A 17,525-nucleotide genomic window follows, 5' to 3' on the forward strand; every position below is an offset into this window, starting at 1 on the left:
TTAAAAATTATACAATAACGCTTAATATAATTATTTTAAGTCATATACGTAATATTCAATATATTAGTTGATGTGCTATATCTATTTAATATTTTTATTGAATAATTTTCAAGGATTCTAATATTGTTTGTGTATACATTTTAATAACCTGGATGAGAGTCCTAGAAAATTATGTCTGAGAGTTGAAATAGGAAGAACAAAAATGAACCTCGTGTGATGTAAAATATAAGATACTATAGAATTCAAATGCAGAGACGAACAATTCGACCAACACCTACTGCAGTGCGGTATGATCAACACGAAATGTGAAAGAAACTACCTCTTTAGATAACCTACTGACGAAGTAATGAAACTGATAAATTATTGGCCCCAAAAAAGAATCTGACACAACTGACTGATACGACGAATAAGAATAATAGCCTAGAAACTACTTGTTTAAATTTTGATTTAGAGACAACATTTTCAAAAATTATTTGTTTAAAATTTTTTTTTTCAAATATTGGTTTTTATTTTAAAAAAGGTAGGCAAGTGGATACTGCTTTGCTGTCGACTGGGTCACTATTGTGGATATGTTAAATCAGAATTCAATGATTTATAATTGTATATGAAAAACAATTCTAAGCGGAAATGTCTGTCAGTCTATAATATCATTAAGTATATTTTGTAATATTTATTTTTTTATATTGTTATTAAAATCATTTATTTTAATTTTAATATTACGGTAGGCTTATATAATTTTTCTTAGATAATGCAAATTTAATTATTATAATAATATACATGTATAACTACAATCATATAAATGTATATAACTTGAAATGAAATTTTATTTTTTGTAAATACCGTTAAAATACCAAAAATAGATTCATAATATAAATAAAAATAAATAAACAAATAGATATTATCTCAAATTAAATAAAAAAAATTCATTGCGTATAATAAAATTCGTAATTACAAATTATATATAAAAGTTATAAGTTTCTACGAATAATGTTTTTAAATTATTACAAAATAATTAATTTGTCGATATTTATTATTCAAATAAGTAATTTCGTCCAAATCGGAACTTAAAATTTCTATAAAAAATAATAGCTTTTATGTATTCTTTAGATAATGTGATTTCAATATAAACCACATCTTTGGAATTTTGTGCTACAATTTTAAGAATAACGACCCTGTAAATATTTTTTTATGGACATTTATAAAAATAATTGAAAATCGGTATGTTCATAAATAACTTAAAAAACTTTTAATTTTCTATCGTATAATTCAAATGATAATATAAATATTTTATGACAATTTTGAGTATCTATGGATCTACGGTTATTCGTTTTCGAATTACAACAATAGACAAAAACCGTAAAGAAAGAAGTAGTTATTATATGAGTAAATTTAATATTGAACGTTGAAAAAATTTTAACTTAAAATGTTTATAAAAATTTAGTAGAATTTTTTTATAAATACACATATAGGTTGAACAATTGTATTCAATTTTTAAATATTATGTATAAACAGAAAATAGAATTTCTAACTTGAAAATTACTTATATTTTTCGAGATTTTCATAAATTTTGTCAAAATTCTAAATTTAAATTTAGGAATAAAAAAACATTAAATAAATAAACAATTTTAAATTAATTTTTATATTTATTGATATTATGTTGATTTTTTTTATAAGAAAATAATCTATTTACTAGAAACCTTGTACTCAATTTTTTAGCATTTTTATCCATTCATATATTTTGTATTTGTTTTTATTGTGAAAAATTGTAATTGTCTAGAAATAGTTCAAAAATTTCAAAATATTTTGAAAATTTTATCATCTATCGAAAATTACATTTAGTAAAAATATCATGCTTCGACTGTTATTTGTTTTTAAATTATAAGAAAACAAAGATATCAATTTAGTCAAAAATTAGTTAAGTTTAGGGTAAGCATTTGTTTGTTATTACGGATTATAAAAAAAATACTTGAGACATTTAATTTTGACCTCTTTAAAGTACAAACTATATCCTAAACCACCCTCAAATTTCAAAATCAAGGCAATATATCAATAACTTATCGTTTGCTTATACACAAAACACACACACACACACACATTATTGTAAAATCAATACATAATACATTCATTGTTCCGCTCAGAAACTGAAAAAATTTGATATATTCCTTAAATGTATAGTTATTATTATTTGTTTTTATCTGAGGATTGTGATTAAAAAAATACATGATTCTTTAAACATAATCTAAAAATGGTCATTTAGCATTGTCTTGTCGTCTTGAGTTACTAATATAATAATAAATAATAAATATGACAAGATCATTGAAAAAGTTTTATTTTTCAAATCTTATTTAGAGTTTTAATAAATTATAATTTGAAACTTTTTCGTTCAACTTTACTCCAAATAATTTAAACAAAAAATATCTATAGAAAGTTTTGACTCTGCGTGAATTATTGAATTTTTACCTATATACCGTACATTCTACGATATTAGGTCGTGATACTTTAATTTGTAAATACAACAGTCAATAATTATGATTTCATAATTAATTATAAAATATAAAATTTAAAGTAAGTAAAGATATAATAATTTTTTTTATAATTCTTTCAGATAGGTAATAATAATACGAAGAAAATTTAATATAATAATTATATACAATTATTGTGCATTAATCCTCTAACGAATTATATTTAATCCTTGAAAATATAACTGATGTAAATGTATTATAATATATGTATAATTTAAAAGCATAAATTTACATTTTTAAATTATTGCATATTTATAAGTATTTCTATGTATGATAATTATTACATCAACAAGCGAATCAGGTTAATTTACTTATATCTTATATTCGATCCTAATGTTATTATAAAATCAATATTGTTAAACCTATAGACATTATAATATTTTTTAAATTATTTATTATTTCATTATTGGACATAAGTATTTTTTTTACTTAGAACAAAAAAGCTATTGGTTTTGTAATAACGTGATTCGTCAATTGTTTTAAAGTGAAATTGCTTTATAGGCCAATAACATATAGCCGTGCATTCGATTGAAAACTTAACATCTGTGTTACTTTAAAAAAGGTAAGGTAAAGTAAATGTTAGTTTTATCGTAAGTATACAATGCATAGTTCTTAAAAAGTTGTCAATAAAAACAAAAAAATCTGAAGAAATAGAGAACAGAGTAGTACAATTGTTTACTTCAAATATTGAATGATTATATTTTAGTTTATGTATAAATAGACAAAATATGATTTAAAAAATTTAAATCTTGTTATAGGGGGAGGGGGGTATATAATAATTTCAACTTTATATAATATCGAGTTATATTGTATAAATACAATGTAAAATAAAAAGTACCATATTTTTTCAATTTAAATATAATATAACTACTATCAACATTATATTTTCGTGAATCAATAAAACCGTTATTCACAATTTTTTACATGCCATCTAAATGAGTGACGTATAATATACGCCACATTAAAAAAGTTTTATTATTTTTAACCGCAAATTACTTTTTTCATGTAATATACATTTTTTGTAAACAAAAACACTAAGTACGTATAGTGAATTCTTAAAACAACGTAGCCTAAGTCGACAAAACTGTTTTAAAAAAAATACGTATAGTTGACGGTGATTAATATGGTAAAGGCTTATTCGACAGCCAAGAATAGGCTTTGTTTCAACTGAAGTACATGGCGCTGTGCCTTTTTAATGAGAAATACGCATCATTGAGTTTGAAAAGCCAGTAAGTTAATCTTCAAAAAAACACACACGTTTGAGAATATAAAAAAAAACACACATTTTTGTTTTATATAGAACACAATTGTATACCAAAGAATCTTTTAAGAAACAGATATGAAAATGTTATTAAAATTGAATATAAAGAAAAAAAAAATTTCGTTTACCAAAATTAAATCGTTTTACATGGTTACAAAGTGGTATCGTTATAACGTAATAATAATATGTTATGTCAAGCACAAAACATTAAGTCCAAAGTATAATGCATTATAATATGTCTAATATACTTCTACATATTTTATATACTCACATATCGCAAATTATTCGTTAGATAAAATTAGGTCTCGATAATTTTATTTTTCAAATTGAAAGTTTTTCATAACACAAAGGAATTAAATTTAAACATCGAAAATTTAAAATCAATATAAATTAGTTAATGCTCATAGAACATAATATTTATGAATGAATTCATAGTATCTATACTATATACAAGTATGTCATTTAATTCAAATGGAATATTAATTGTCAATACGAAAAAATGATACATATTAATCTGCTGGGTTATTATTTTATTAATAATTGTTTTTTCTTTTTTTTTTTTCTAATTATTATTATATTTTTGGAGATTTTACTATAAAGTTTTTTAATTTAAAAGTTTACCTAAAAATACTTTTAAATAAAACCCATATTTTAATTTGACGTGATATTTCTACATAACATGACAAGGTTTTTTTTGCTATGTATGTCTCATTAGTTATTTGTATTCAAATATGCTACACATTATATATTCTTTATTATTATAAAGAGAATATTCTATCTTAGAATTACAAAAATCCTTGAATATTTAACTGATTTTTAATATCTATTATAAATAAATAATTTAATAATAATATTTCATAAGTATTATTAATTTGAATTTTTATTTTATTTTTCTATTTGAAATGTTAACAAACATTATTTTTGTACAATAACGTCACTACTCTGAACAAAATAAAAACAATGTTGAATGTTTTTTTTTTTCAAATATGTTTATAATTTTTTATATGATAACTTCAGAACTAATGCAGATATTATAGCTAGAATAATTGTGTACTAATGTAATGCTAATTGTAGTTTAATTTGACGATCGTTTACTTTTTATTGTATTACTTAAATGGGATAACACTTGTAATTAGATATTATAAATTATAATAAATGTATATTTAATGTGAATTTAATTATATATTTCATTTTAAATTGGAACAGGTATTTAATTTTTTAATTTTGATTTTAACTAATATTTTTAAAATTAAAAATTGTTTTATAGTTTGTATTAAATACAAAAAATACTTTGTTCTGTATAATTGAATAATAATAATAATAATTCGCTAATAGTATTTTGCTAATTAATTGATTATGATGATTGAACTATTTACAAATTATCGTCATCATATTTTTTTTTATTAATTAATTAAAAATTAAAACAACCCAATATTAATTTTATTATAAATATAATAAAAACGACAAATTTTTGTCAACAAAATCGTGTATACAAGAATTTAATATAGAAATTAAGTGAGTTATCATTCTAAAAAAATATAATTTTTGTATAAATTATCTAATCAAATTACAATTTATATTAAATTGTTTGTATCTATCTGAATAATCTGTGTGGTAATGTTGTAGAAAATTAGTACGTTAAATTATGTACATTGTACCTACAGGTGTACTTGTCTAAAAGGGTTATGTCAGATAATAAGACAATATTTTGTGATATGTCATGTATTATGGTTTGCAAAAAATGTTTTCTACCAATAATCAATCATTATTTGTTCAAAAAGTTGCTGCAGAATTTCTACCAAACATCCCGTTACATGTGTGATGTACATTATACTGCAAAAATAAAATGTCTCACGATATTCTGACTTTTTTAGATGTAAAATTAATGGAGTGGAGTTACAATTCTCAAAATTCAAAAATATAAGAATATCGAGAAACATCCAGACATCAATATTGTATACTTACATAACATGAAAAATAATATAATACCGAGTAAAATATGTATATTATTAAATATTAAAAGTTAAAAATATTTCTCTTGGTTAAATATTTTGAGTTTATTTTTTTAAAACTTAATATAAACAAATACATTACTTTGTATACCTATCTAAATAAAGTGAAATATCCAATCAGCGAAACACTAATAAAAAAACATTTAAAATGTCAATTACGCTTCTATAGTACTCGATAATAGTTAAAATTTATAATTACTTTATTTTCCTTTCATAAAGTTAACTATAAATTATTATTCTTTTTAAAAGCATTATTTGTCATAATTATTTAAATTATTTTTATTAATTTTTAGTGAAATGGAAAAATATTTCTTTACAATATTAATTTTTTTTTATAGGTTATAATATAACATTAAATAATACTTTGAAAAAACAATCCAAAATTGTTAGATTGTATGGATCATTTTTTTATTTAACGACAACCTTTAATTATTTTGAAAATAAAATTGAAAAATGTTTACCCACCTAACATAAAATTAATTTTATTTAAAAGTATACAAATTAAAAGACCTGTTGAATATTTTGCTTTCACAGTATTATACTTAAGTTTTGGATATAACTAGTGCTTGTAGTATATCACACCAAAATTAATAGATTAACATTATTGTAGCAATATGTATAGAAAATAATATAGTTTTTGGTGATAGTTGTTCATAGTCGCATCAATAGAATCTAAAAATCAATATAGTCATTGGCAAAGCACATAAATACTGTTATATTATAACTTGTGCAATGTCATGTGACTTGGATAAACTTTAAGATAAATATATTATACTAAATGAAATCATGGCATAGAGTATTATAACTTTACTGCTTTAGTGCCTTTATATAAATATATATATATTGAAGTCGGTAATGTAAAATAATATGTATAATATATTATTGAATATGAAAGAATAATGGTTAAAACATACTTTCGATAAAATTGGGGGCCTAAAAAATTACCATTGTTTCTCAACACAATATTGTTATAGTAAATAAATAATTGTTTTATTTATTTTAAATGCATTATGTTATGAAATGTGTTTAATATTTGTTAAACTATAAACATCAGTATTATAGCTATTATGACTTTAAATGTGACCGAATGAAAAATAATTTTTCACTTTAAACAAAAGAAATCAATGAATCAATTTGACAAATAGTATTCCGTGATATAAACGCATTTTATGCTAATTAATTGATCGAATAAACAATAAAAACGAAAAAAAATATATTGGAAATGGCCATTTATAAAATGATTATTGACATCTAATGTAACAAAAATAAAACATAATTCGTGACATACAAACGACTAAGGCACACCTATAATAGTTATTATAACTAATTTGGAACTACACAGTACGACGTATACCTACTTGAAATTGTATGATTCCGAACTCGAAATTTTACAATGAAAAAATGTAAGTTAGTGTAAGACAAAAAGACAATAGTTTTCGTTAAATGCCATTGTGTTTTATTAGTTTTATAAGTCTTATTGGAAACCTATAGGTTTCTCTTGAACTTTTGACTCCCCCGCCCTGACCTCAATAAAATTCTCTTATATCAAAACGATCGTCTTATAAGTTTTCCAAAACTTTTATTTCAACTATATGAACTATATATATATATTATATCACAAAACATATATATATATATATATATATATATATATATACAGTTCATTGGATTGTGCCAGTTTTAGTTTATGGTTATATATATATATATATATAGAGAGAGAGAGAGAGAGAGAAATTTATCGGAAAAAAGCGGAAACGATAAATTGTATAAAATAGGGACAAGAGCTTTGATTAGTAAAATTAATAATAGTATGGACATTTATGATATAAACACTGTAGTGAAAAATCACTGATCTAAAAATTACGATAATTTTCAAGTCCCACAACATAGCACAGTAATAATTCTAACTTATTTATATTATTAGTCTACCTACAAAAGAAAATATAATACTATTTAAATTTAGATGGCAAACCGTATTAATTGATTATATCAATCTTATAAATCAAATTGAAAAAATTAAAAACTAAAATATGCTACACGTCTTAACTTACATGGTTATACTATACTAAAGTTTTAATTAAAAGCCAAAAGGAGACGGTGCGAGAAAATAGAAATACAGATCTCAAAAAATGTATAATTTATGGTTTTTATAAGTAACATTTTGTGTGTATAATATATGGATTTCGAACCTACACTCATTGGCTTAATAATATTGGAGTTTATTTACTATATTAAAATTGAATGGATTTTACATTTACAATAATCAATAATAACGTTTTTTATTTTTCAATGATCATTTTCACGTTTTACAGTTCTATTATATTATTAAGTTTGGGACATTTTTTTACTATATCCCTCAATTGAAAACAAACAATGACTTCTGTAAAGATTTGTGTTTCAATATAATATATTAGTTTTTAAACTTGTATGTGCATTTGAGTTAGTACCTAAACATTGTTTACCTGAAGTCAAATGGATGCAAAAAATTTACCTCTATAATGATATGTCAAGTGGTTTTTGTTTTTGTCGTTTCCCTTGTAATGGATTTTGGGTAGATATTTAACCTGTGAAATAGGCAAAAATTTGTTCACTTGTCGTATTATGGTTCTTTATTACCTATATTACGTTCACATTCTATATTATATATAAATAGAGCCATTTACATTCTAAAAACCATTGTGTCCCTAATTATTGTTTTACTGATCCGTTTTCTTTCTTATACTAATTATTAATATTGTAATTGTATACAAATAATTACTCAAACGATACAATAAAATGCAATATTCAAAGATACAGTACGACAAATAGTCAAAAGAAAAAAATTACAAAACTACATGATCATTACCACCGTAATTATGAATTAAATGATTTTGCAAACCATTGATTTTCATCCTGAATGAATTCGATATAAATGATATACAAATTTGAATCAAGACATATTTTTACATATTTAAGATATGAGTTAGACACCAACTATACGAATATAGATACGTATCATGGTACACTAACTGATCTATTTAAGTATTTCCTCACTAATTATTTCGAAATCTTAAATATTTTTAAAAACATATTTTTATTTAATTTGATTTAATTAACAAATAAAATGTTAAAGCCACAGGGGTACCCCAACAATAAGTTGGTACATTACACCAGCGTTTCTCAACCTTTTTTTATGTTCAAACCCCTTGTCCTCTCACCACTACTTTACGTACCCCTAAATGCCAATTTATCGTATATTCACACACAACACAAATTAGATGTTATGAAATAAGTTTTTTCACGTACCCCCTCATACCTTCGATGTACGCGTACCACAGGTTGAGAAACGCTGCATTACACTGTACTAATTATCACTATTAAACTATACTCGTTAAAAATTTAATTTTTATCTTTTATGTAATAAAATACTCCAGAAGATTTTCTGATTCAGAATTTTAAAATATAAATGTAAATTTTTAATTAAGATGAAAAATGTCAAATATAATTTATTCAACAATTCTACTTTTAAATAAAATAAAATTATCTAAAAATAATATTTTCAACAAAAAACTGAAACTTTTCAAAATAATAAATGTAAAACTGTAGACACTTAAATAGATCTCCTACCTTATGTATTTCAATAAAAAAAATAAAAAATATATATTATGATACTTAATACGCAGACATAAGTGTTTCCCTATTTCTCATAAGGAACCATTTTATGACTATGGTTCGATATAAATATTAAATAATACATAGACAAATAAAGTAGTTTAGTTTTTATTCGTTTCCCTTATATATAGGTAAAGCTATTTATTATGATATACACAATATTTATAACGTGTCTTTATTAAATAATGTAGACAAATTGTATTGTAATCATATTATTTAACTAAAATATTACCTATATATCAATCCATAAGGTTGAACACCGTCACGCGCACATACTGTGTTTACTTTAAATCAGTTAAGCTTGACGAAGGTATCAAAATAATAATAACACGCCTTAATAACAATTGTCAATCTATAAATGATATTTTTGACAGAACGCTTTAAACTGATTTTCAGTACCTGATATTTTTTTTTTGGTTTTCCATCGTTATACTTACAAGTAACTTTTTAAGTAAAAAAATAATTTGTTCAAAAAGTGTCGAGCACGGCTTTTTAAAACAGGACATAGAGTCTATTCTAGAAACTTTGAAAAGCTATAATTTTAGATTTTTTCAATAGTAAAAATAAAACCTATGGACAATTGTAAAAAAATGTAAAAGAAATTTCAGCTAGCGTTTTCATGCCATCTCTGCTCAGTGCTCAATTTCATTTGATAAAATAAGATGATTTATCATCACTTTTAAATGCGACGCCATTACACACCAAAAGTATCTGGTTTAACTTTTATATTCGTTTAAAATGTTTTAAAATGTCTATGGCAATATAATATTATATGATACTAATCCTAACTCTTAATTAATAAATAATTAAAATAATTAGATCAGTAATTAGTGTACCTATTAAAAATCGACTTGGTTCATAATTATTATTTGAATTTCAATAACATTAAATACAATTTTAATCCTTCCTCGACATACTATGTTAGAGAGTAAAAGAACATTATAAACATAATACATTTACACCGAATAGAGAGATTAGCGAAATCCAGGTGAAATTAGGTGAATTCATGAATTATATCAGAATTACATATACAATTTTAATTGAATTATGTATATTGTCCATACAAATTGTAAGTCATTGAGGATTTTTTTTCTCGTATAATCTCTTAAAGACACATAATATAATATCTATTTGTATATAAAATTTATAGCGAATGTATTATATAGAAACTACGTGCAATATATGAATGTTGAAATTTAATACCAATAAAATATTAATATTAAATAATAAATATAAAAAAAAGTGAGCAAGCGGGTACAGCCCTGCTGTTGAGTATATGTCAAGTGAGTTACTGTAATGTATATATTAAACTTGAATTCAATTATATCCCACCAAAAACAAAATTATATATACCCTACAAACCCTTGCTTATAACCATTATTTGACCAATGGTACTATTTTTTTTTTCAAATTTAAATTAATTTTGATATATAAATTATAATCATATATTAATTAAATATATTTTCTCATTGTAGTGGGCCAGAATTTAAAAGTTTGAAAAAATCATATTTATCAACAAACTATCCTTTTTGTGGAAAACTCACTTAAAGTTGTATACAAGTTATAGAAAATAAATAGCTACTTTAATTAAGATAGAAAGTTTTTATTTATTTATTAAGAGCAAAGTCACTGGTAATCCAGTATGTCGTTTGTATGGAATCACTTAGTCAATTCAACAGACAACAGTAAAGTTAATTCACGTCTAAATTATATTAGTTTTTATACCTGTATTTATATCAAATAAGTTGATACCATTTCAAATACTAAAATATTGACAGGGAAAACAACAATAATTCGGTATTCGAAAAGTTTTCTTTTAGTTACTCACAAAACAAGTTGACATTCAAAAATAATGTTTCAGTTATATAAATAAAACAATCTAAAATATTAAATAAAAAATTAAGAATGGATTTAACAATTAATATTTAAAAACAAATTTGTTATATAGCCGGAAAATAGTTTTCCAATATATTTCAAGGTTACTATAAGAACAGCTAATGATAAACTTTGCATTAATTTTTTAAACTTGAACTATTAAAAATTAAAATTTTATAAATTTATCCCAACAAATAATTTCAGAATTTTTGTGATAATTGATGAGAAATATTTGAACTTCATGTGTTTTTAAAGAAAGTTGTGACTATTCATTTTTATATTTTTAAATTTCTATAAAAAACAATTTATAATAAATTGTCATAATTTTCTATTAAAAATAAACATTTTTAATAACAATTATAGAATAAAAACTAAGAAAGTTCAAAACTTTCCAATATATTATATAGTTAGGTTAAAATAAGCCTTAACATTTAAAAAATGTATTATATGTAAAATGTGATTATTTAAGTAACAACTAATACATTTACAAAATTATATTTTTTTAATAATAATAATAAAATAATCAAACACATTTAATGATAATAAAGCACGCATCAAAAAATCGTGTCTAGAAAATTTTTATATTAATATTTGAAAACAAATTCAAGTCTTCACAAATATTATTTTTTAATTTAACTAAAAAATACAAACAATTTTATTAAAAATTGGTTCTGTATAAATTCTTGTTTTTCCGTCTCTTTCACAATTGTTTTGAAAAATTACTTAAAATGTTTCAACTTAAACTCCTTTAAAGAACCAACTAAATTAAATAAGCTAAAAAACTACAAGCTCGTGTTAAAACTAATACGTTCGTTGCTCTGCTTAGAATCTAAAACAAATGCATTGGCTAACACAATTTATCATTCTATTACTTATATTTTTAATGTTTTTTCAAAAAGATTGAAGTAATTTAATCAATGTTTAAAATAGTCCTTTGAAATTTACAGATTTGTCATCTTTCATTATTCGACAAATATATAAGTCACGTAATTACCACTGAATAGGTTCGATTAGTTTTTTTTAAAAATAATATATTACCATATTAAATTCGTTACAAAAATACAGTGCAAAGCGCACTTACACACCGATTTACTGAAATTGATTATACACCACGCCTATCAACGGATCAAAATAATATAATGTATCATAACCAATTATAATATTCAAAATATTATTTTATTTACAATTCATGATAGAACTTTTATTTATTTAACTGATTTTTTTATCAAAGTTATTTATTACAAAATCATTACATTTATATAAATAAAAAAATTTGACGTTATAGATATAATAGGAATTTAAAAAATATATTAAATGCATTAATTAATTTGGTTATTAAAATAAAATGTTTGAACTTTAAATATTTATCTCAAATAAATATTTTAAGGATAAGTGGTTATTTTACATGAGAGTATCTAATTTTCTTCAAAAATAAAAATTCAAACTTCAATTAAAAAGTATTGTGACTCCGGTAAAATTTTTTTTTGTTTATATAACTAAGAAAACTTATGAGAAATTTTAAATTACACATTACAATTTTTTTGAAAATACCATACATTTTTTTATTTTGAGCACTTTCAAAAGTGCAAACTAGATCAAATGTTCTATCAAAAATCACCCTCAAAGTTTAATTATTAAAAGTGTAAAGTATTAATATTTTAAAAGTATTTTTCAATTATTTTTAGACACATTATTGTAAAATCAATTTCTCCGTTCAGAATCTAAAATAATTATATTTTAATCATACGTATTAAATTAAAATAAAATTGAAATCCATAAGTATATTAATCATAATAAAAATATGTTAAATAATTATCTTAGATAGTGATAATATTCTTAATAAAGCTATCGTTGACCAAAAAAAAATTTTCCTCATTTCAACAATTATATAGCATTGACTAGGGAACAACTAAATAAACTCAGTTAAATTTGTGCTGCCGTGAAATTACATCATAATATATATTATATATTTATTTAATTGTAAATCAAACATAAATTATATTATTTATAATAAGCTCTTACATTTATGAACTTATATTATACACAATAAATTCAACAAGAATATTATCTACAAATAACAATAAACTAGTGGTATACCGTATACGGATATCTAATTACTCTGCAGGAATAATGGATAACAAAATAGAAGACAAATAAGCCTCAATTACCACAAATAATATCAAAACTCCTTTAATCGATCAAATTATTTGCAATGACTTGAATAAATATAGAAAATAAATCATTAAAAATAAATGGAATTACATTTACATTAAGCAAAATATCAAACTTTAATGAAAGAGGTTCTTTTCGATGATAAAAGCTAATCATTAATCCTACGAAAGAAATCGTTCTTAATATACTATACTTAGGACGCACTATAATCACTCATAGATTTCTGATATTTAAAGAGGACTTCCCCATTTACTATTCCTGTTGAACTGATTTCCCCGATATCATAGATTACTTAAAATACACTAAAAATCGGATCAAACATCAGATAACTCACACTCTAGACACCGAAATCCTTGACCGCACGTCTGATTGCTTTAAAACCTTTTCAAGAAATCAATCGTCTTGAGTAAATTAATGTATACAACTTTATTTAAAAAGATAATCAAAAGCTCGTGCTGCCAAAAATATAACTAAGATCAATAATAATAAAAAAAAAAATAACAAAAATACATCACAAAGTTCTAATTAAAATTATATAATTTTCATAAATAATTGTCAAGTTTTTAAATTTTAAATTTAATTTAGTTTGAATATTTATGAATATATACCATGTGTACAATGTGATCGAATTTATTAAGCTCCAATTATTATAAACATACTAAATAATGAGAACTCATATCACATAACTTTTTAAGAATATAATGAGAACTTTAATACAAAACTTTGTTTCCGCCACAGCTCTAGGATTTTTTTATATCTTCCATAGTACAATATTGTATATGCTTATCAATAAATAAGGACCACGTACTGCGATAATTCAATTATATATATAATATAATTATATTTAATATTTATGAAGAGACGGTTAGCTTTAAATTATATAGTAAATACCAATATCGTTTCAAATAATATTTTAACAAAACCATTCAAGAAAAGAAAACCTTAATATCGTAGTGCAATTCGCATTATTACGTACGTACCTATACGGCTACAATACCGTCCTACCTTATTAAAAATACGGAGATGCCGCCGTGTAATAATACGAACTACATAATATACATTATATACATATACTTGATGTACATACTATATGGCGTGTGAAATAACACAGTTTTGAAAAGATCCATATTTTACAGCGTGTGTGAGCACAATTATTATTAAATTATTTTATCGGTCTTCCCGGGGTTTGTTTTTTTGAAAAATAAAACTTTCGCCCGCTGTGAAATATAATAACGGTGTGTTCGTGTGTGTTCGTGACCACCTATAGATGTTTAGGTCTTAATTTACGACTGAAAACAGGATGTTGAGTGTTTTGCGGCGTGTTTGTCTTAATTTATTATAAAACAGCACGTTTGGTGTCAGCGTTATTAAACAAAAGTTACGTCTGCTGTACACACACTGCACTGTCAGCTTCTGTGATGAACATTTATACGAAACTGTTTGACATGATGAATATACAACTAAGTCGTAGGCTGCACTTAATGCTATTAAATCGTATACTATTATCCATTATGAACTTAGTTATTTTATTGTAATAGTATTAAACTGTTGGTTGCATTTCGTATATTTTCGTAGGAGTGTTTTTAAATTATATTTTGTAGCAAGAAATACAGAAATATTATTATTATTATTATAAATAAGTATTTGGAATATTTTACAACAGTTTTTTTTTAAATTAAAAACAAATGTGATTACAGTTAACTCTCTTTAAAGGTAATATAATAATAATAATAATAAAAATAATAATGTAATTACCTTATACTCTTACAGTTTAATATCGAAATAGATTTTTTAGTTTTTATTCTCTAAAAAATAGAATTAAATTATCTTATTACGGTTTATCTGTATAATTGAAAAAAAAATCAAACTGTTAATTATAAAACAAAAATTCGATTTTCGTTTTATACGGTATATTAAGAACATATATTAATGTACATGAACATTGTTTATGAAATTTTTATACCTTTAACATATTTATATCAATGGAAATTAAGTACTATAAAAAAAATAATAATATGTGTATTAAATAAATTTATTTTTCATATAATATATTTAATATTTGTATAAGAAAATTGTAGAACAACATTAATGCAAACATTTAATAAGTAGGATAAAGGCAATCATAACTTTGATAGTGTTTTGTATGTCACACCGCACGGCTATTAAAATTACAGCATATACATAACAGCTCAAGCTATAAAAATATGTGATTGATTTGTTTTTTTTTTTTGTTTAGTTAATTATTTATTTTAGACGTTTTAATAACGATAGTTCATTCGAAGCGGATTACCTCTGCCATTTACGTTGCTATAGTAACACAACATTATGGCAAACTTAGGTTAAACCTAACCTTAGGGTGCCAATGTAGCTAGCACGACAAAAACAACATAATATATTATATAATAATAATAAAATAAAATAAATTTATTGTTTCATACTAATAATAGTAACAATTTTAAAAATAATTTAAATATTTTATATATTTTAATTTAATAGTGTCTGAATGCAAAAATGTAATATTTTATTATTATTATTCGTATTATAATTTTAGGTACCCATCTAATTTTTCGCATATCAATCTAAGAAAAAATAATATCAAATAATGCATATTATGATATATCTATCTTGTATATAGTTATTAATTTAGACAACCGAAAATGTATAGCTAGTATATTTATTATATAGCTTATATGTATAATATTTGTCTTGGTACAAACTATATTGACATTTAACAACGAGAATATTGCGTGTACATGCTATTGCGTTTGACGTGCATTTAAAACATGAAAGTTCACATACTCCTTTGTAAAATGTCCATTGATCAATACGTTTATACTAACATCTAACAAGCTTTTAATACACGTTTAAACGTTTTCTGCTTATATTTAATTTCTTAGTGTTGGTAATAATATGTTGTTAAGTATTTAAATTAATTTTTGTTTATCGGTTTCTTTTAAAGCATAGTTTACGATAATACAATTATTAAAATTAATCATAGTTCTCTTATAAATAGTTATCATCAAACATCCTAAAACCTTTATGCGGTTTATTTGTAGAAAAACTTGTTTTATTTTTAAACCGTCATGATGGTATTTTTGTCAAGCAGTAAATTGTTGAAAACGTATTAAAAACAAGTCAAAAGTGTTTCTTTACCACTTTTTAGATATTTTATACAACATATTGTTTTGTTTGTCGCCTAACAATATTTAGTCACATACAACTCCCGATAATTGTTCATGCTCGTGTTGCTAATGTTGTGTGAGTTAGGGATTATACAGAGTATTAAATATTATATATAGAGGTGTTCGTATAATATAAAATACAAGATATCATAGAAGTTTATAATGTATGTAATAAGCGATATAGTTTGTTGATATAACCATATTATAACTTACCATATCAACGTGTACCAAACGCCGAATATGATTATAACATTTTAAGTCCATGCGTGGCTGTTGTTATAATCTAAGGTCAGTTCTTTTATTGTTTTCTCCATTTTGTATTGTTCTCAAAACGCCCTGGACACGACTAACTTTTGCTCCAAGAATACACAGAAACCCCGTACAGTGTGCACACATTGTTTGAATTTTGTCTTTGGCATATATACAGCAAGTTCTTAACTCGAAGCCTGACCATGTCACCGGGTTTACATGATAAATCGATATGTTTTACATTGTTGGTATTTGGTACTTATATATTGTTCAAAACTCAAAAATTTCCTACAGAATTTTCTTCAATCACTTTGTACAATATACATATATTTTATTATACATTAACTGAGCGCGAAGAAATTTCGTTTAGCACTTTTCACAATATATACGCGTCATCGATACAATGCGTGTAAAAATTATACGAAAATAAATTAAGCCAAACACAGAATGTATATAAAGTCATCCATTATTATATTATAACCCAACGAATATAAAGTGCGTACGAGATGTTAGAAGTAGTCCATTATAACCATAAAATAACATATACATCCTACACAACGCGCGTTTTTACTAGTATATATTCATCGAAAAATACAATGTT

The sequence above is a fragment of the Rhopalosiphum maidis genome, chromosome 4 (assembly GCF_003676215.2).
Source record: "Rhopalosiphum maidis isolate BTI-1 chromosome 4, ASM367621v3, whole genome shotgun sequence".
Lineage (NCBI taxonomy): Eukaryota > Metazoa > Arthropoda > Insecta > Hemiptera > Aphididae > Rhopalosiphum > Rhopalosiphum maidis.